At 36.9% G+C, this 5,000-nt stretch overlaps 1 long non-coding RNA gene across 1 annotated transcript in view; it reads left to right on the top strand.

The window, feature by feature from the left end:
* LOC125026572 overlaps positions 1–507 on the top strand; it is a 28,286-nt gene extending 27,779 nt beyond the window's left edge. Inside the window, exon 3 of the long non-coding RNA XR_007114960.1 lies at positions 1–507. This exon is cut by the window's left edge and continues 730 nt beyond it. This is a non-coding gene — a long non-coding RNA (uncharacterized LOC125026572).
* The last annotated feature ends 4,493 nt before the right edge of the window (positions 508–5,000 follow it).

Raw genomic sequence — 5,000 nt, 5'->3', positions numbered from 1 at the left:
GATATTTTTCGAAATTTCCCCCCCAAATTCCTTTATATGTATCATGCCCTCCCCAGCTATCGTAGCTGTGCTTCGTTTGCGGAGGAAATGAGTGCTTGATTCGGTCGAAACACGAAGAAAACTATTGGAAAAAATATATATCGTTCATCGGAAAATCGGTGTGGGGCGTCTCCTCCAAATTTCCCAAAGATAAACATTATCACAAATTTTTGACAGTCACCCAGTTGCCATCATCAGGCTGAAACAGAGAATAGTTTTAAATAGTATACATACTCCATACGGGATATATCCTTCAAATAATCCGAGGGTCTGACAACGCCTGTTTTCGAATCGACTTAAAAGGGGCTGTATTGCTTTGAACAATGCACATTCAAGTAGTCCCCATAATACTTGCCATAGAATCTAAGTACTGCAAGTCAACCACATTTGTTCCTGGCCTTTAAACTTTTCGTCTGATCAGGTGGTGTTCGCAGTTGTTGCCAGCTTGTGCTGCTGCTCCTCGCGAATAGGGGGGGTGGGGGTGGACAGAAAGATTCCTTTAGTAAAAAAAAAAAAAAAGTGGAATCCATTTAGTAAGTTACTCATATTCAGCATAACTTTCTACTGTATACGTAGGAGCTGTCTGGAGACCGCGGACTTGCAAAATAACGGAAGCATCTCAATTTGCACCTTAATGTCTGGTCCAAACTCTGCCTCGAAGCTGACTGGCAAGTGGGGAGACTGTATAGTTGCATTTCGTACATTCATCTTATTTTGCAGCAAAAATGGACTTATTTTCCCATGCAAAAAGTTGTCGACAGGTACCGTCATCCTAAACGATGTCAACTCCCAGACGCTTGCATGCTACCATAGTTAATGGAGAACTCTTTTGATAGGATTCACATTCAGCAGGAGATTTATCCAATCGCCTATTAATTGTTTTAAAAACGTTATGCATGATTGGTCCTTCATCACAAAAAAAAAAAAAAAAAAAAAAAAAAAAAATCCAATCTCTGCTTTACCATTAAATGAAACATGAATATTCAGGGAATTGTTCCATATTATGATGACTCCATGTACGGAAGAGTGAACTCAAAGGCTACATTACTTGTCTTCGCACCACCAAGAAATTTCAATATATGTGCTTTGTAAGATTGGGTTAGGGTAAACATGACGTAGCTAAGAAACAGAAAAAAATATGGGGGAACAGCAAACTAAAACAAGTGCAACAAATAAAGTTTTGTATTTGCATAATCACAAAATAAATTGTTTCCGTGAAGTACCATGCAAGGTGAATAAGTGAACGCATAATTCTGTTGAAGTTATGGTGACGTGAAATTGACGATTTTTATGATTTGGTCTATAACTGTTCTGTACTATACTGTTTTAATTCAAAATTTCACAACCTGTCTGTAATCAAGAGAACTATTTGATACAGAAACTCTTACTTCTTCTTTGTTAAACTAACATTTACTTAACAGGTACTTTCAAATAATGAGTAATGCGCCAGTTTTGATACTGACACCTCCAACATGGAATGCTGGTATGGGCTCCAACTTCCTTCATTAGATTTACCCCCCCCCCCCTCATACATGATATAGGTCTAGGATACGTGAATACTTACAATTCAAGGTATACAGCTAGTGTTGCAGTTCCATCGGCTTATATATATATATATATCTTTACATTTTAAAATCCTGAGCTTTTAAATTCCACAGAAATCGAATTCATGTAGAGCCCAAAGGAAAGGGTAGAAATTTGCATATGAGTCTATTAATAATCTATAATTTAGTAGAGTCATGCAAAACAAATCCAGCTGAATCAAATTCCCTCCCAGCGCATCTTACAAAATTTTGGTTTCAGACAAAGTAATCACCATTATTTGAACTGATAAGGGTAGATACACAGCCAAACGCCAATATTCCGGAAACGCCTCAGCTATTTTAAGTGACTTCTCTAAATTCAAACCCTTAAAGGCCAAAATCTCCTCACTGATTACCAAACGAAAGACAAATTCTTTCGTGGAACGTTTCCTAAAAAATCTACTATGACTAAGGAAGAGCTTAGATGCCTCTCTTTCTCAGTCATCCCTAGGAATCCTCAAAAAAAAAAAAAAAAAAAAAAAAAAAAAGCTAGACCCTTAATTTCCATAACACATCCAACTGCAGTCTAGCTAAAAATAAATAAATGGATGAAAAAATGAAATTCAGAGACCAAATAGTTTTTTTTCTTTTCTTTTCTTTTCTTTTCTTGTTAAGCCTACTGTGATAAACTACAGCATCATACTTTATACATATTCCCATAAATGAAGCAACTAACATTAATGTTGACTTTACCCAGATCCAGAATACACTACTTACGTTTGGAAGCCACCGTAGCCTCGTTTAGAGAATTAACATTCTTCAATTAAGTTATCCGAATATGTGATTTAGATTGTCCTTTCGCTATCCACTTGGGCAAAATAACAGAAAGTGAGGTTTGCTCATGAATATGTTTATTTTTGCAACAGAGTAATGTCAGTGTCATTTTCTTTGATTATTCAATATTTCTGTGATACAACATCTTCAGGTAAATTGCATCAGCATTTTCTAACAGAAGTATACTCATTTACTCATGACTAGTGAATATTCTTGTTATTCTGGATCTCGAGTAATTAATTAGTTGCATTATTCTCTTGTTTCTCAAATAGTTCCATTATGTTACGCTTGTCCTGCATATATTATCTAAGTGTATGTAGCTTGTAACAGTGAAATTATTTCACGTTGTTGAAAAGTTAAAGTTTCGTCGGATTGGGAAAGTTTGGGAGAGTTTATTTAATATATTATGGGTAATATGGGTTTTGTTTTGAAAAAAATATAGAATGATGTTTTAATTCGTGTTCATTTCAGTCATTTTCAAAGAGACTATTCGTACTTAAGGTGATTGATAATTTTACATTCAGTTGCATTTATAGAAAAAAATAGGCAAATTTTGCAATGTAGCATTATAATGTTTGCAAAACAAGTAGTATAATAAAGACAAACATATCATTGGCAATAAGTCATTTCACATTTAAATGTTAAAGTTAGTAGTTTAAATTTTCCTTTTTTTTCTGAAAGTGAGCGACGTGAAAAGTTTTACAGTTAAACAATAAAACATTACGTCTAAAACTATGATTGTCAACATCAGAAAGGAAATCTTTTGACTTTTTCCTATTTCGATGCTTTGAAAGCCTACTCAGTGTCAATAAACTCCTGCTCTTGCACTACAGTATGGACTAACACACACAAACAAACACAAAAATACAAACACACATAAAATACACGCACAAGCAAATACACACAAACGAACAAACAAACATAAAAAAATACACACACACATACACAAAATACACGCGCAGGCAAAAACACACAAACAAAACAAACACAAAAACACACACACACACACAAACAAACAAACACATACAAGGAGTTTCCAAGACTGCTGCTTTATTGATAGAGGTGCCTCATCCTACGCCACTGATCTCTTGAGCTTCATCTCTTTCTTTCTCGCTCTTTCTTCACCAATTCGCTGTTGCTAACCCATGTAGCTCAGCCTTCAACCCATGCCTCAACGTAAGCTGGGTTGATGTTGCAGGAGTGATGAGTTCTCAAGGTGTTATCCGTAAAGTATATCCTTTTATCCTCAACCGAGCGAGGCATTTTTACCTGTTCCCTGTATGTTTGTTCGTGTGAAAAGATAGTCTGACAGCCGCGAGGGAAATAATGCGCGCGAGAGCAAACACGCATCCCTGCTTTGCTCCGACATAAAAGGGGAAAGAATTCAGAACAACCCGAATTTCCACATGCTTGTGTGCCCTTATGAAGTTAAAGATTAGTTCGACAGATATGGGAAAACAGCCCAGGTGAGTAAGGATTCGCTAAAATTAGAGTACGATTTCGTGTCCCTAAGCTTTTGGTCAGATCAATGGCAGATGTACTAAAAGGTTTATGTTCTTATCTGCCTTTGCAAAATACCTGTCTGCCAAAGAAGATTATGACATGGTAATGATAGTGCCAGTAAAAATGATAGTGACAGTAATAGCAATAATAACAATGAGAATAGTGTGCTTATGTGTCCGCCTGGAAGCCACATTATAAATTAAGGATAAACCTGCCTACTGTCTGCTAGGGGGTCCTCCCGCTGCATTCTCCAGTGATATGACTTGACTGTTTCCGTAAACACGCAGGTCGGCCTCCGTGTGTATAGAGTGAAAATAGACATTGCCCAACGTTCTTGGGATTCTTAAGCTTATTCACTGGAGAAACCCTAGAAATGAAGTAACATGTCCCGGCCACCGTATTTGTAAGTGTAATTCTGAAGGGTTTCCATCGTGAACTTAGTGACTTCGGGTTCTTTGGTTGTTTGATTCTGTGTGTCGCCTTGTCCACGGAAGGCGGTGCAGTCATATTCTACAGCTCTATTTTAGCTCTTTAGATTGTGCCACTGTGCTAGTGACACAGAGAGAACCTCCGTTGTTACGCTCAACAGACGGAAGACATCACTCCTAGGCTGACCTGATCTCCGGGGTCGGCCACTGGCTCCTTCAGTGGCTACTGAAGTTAATCGACAATTTGATTATTAATTATTGATTATCAAATATGGCTGACTTGGTGTATTCTGCAGATATCTGAAGTCCTCTGGATTTCTTCTGTGTGTGTGTGTTTGTGGGGGGGGGGGGTCATTAAGCTAACAAATAAGCCTTTTCATTTCAAGAACTGACACATTTTATATATATACAACTCTGATTATGAAGTACTGACGCATTTACATTTCTAACCACTGTATCGACTGTTCTGGATAGAAATTAAAAGATTATGATAACTAATATTGTTTTAGTATAAGATGATAATGAACACAGTTTTAGGCAAGATTATATCAACTAATACTATTTTAGCCAGAAATTGTATTCTAGCCATGATTATTTTGATAATAAGAATCTACCAACGATCTCATTATTTGGATTAAAAGGAGATAGACAGACGCGACCGACATTGACAGTC

This window comes from Penaeus chinensis, chromosome 6 (genome assembly GCF_019202785.1).
Source record: "Penaeus chinensis breed Huanghai No. 1 chromosome 6, ASM1920278v2, whole genome shotgun sequence".
Classification (NCBI taxonomy): domain Eukaryota; kingdom Metazoa; phylum Arthropoda; class Malacostraca; order Decapoda; family Penaeidae; genus Penaeus; species Penaeus chinensis.
This window is presented reverse-complemented; position numbering and strand designations above follow the sequence as displayed.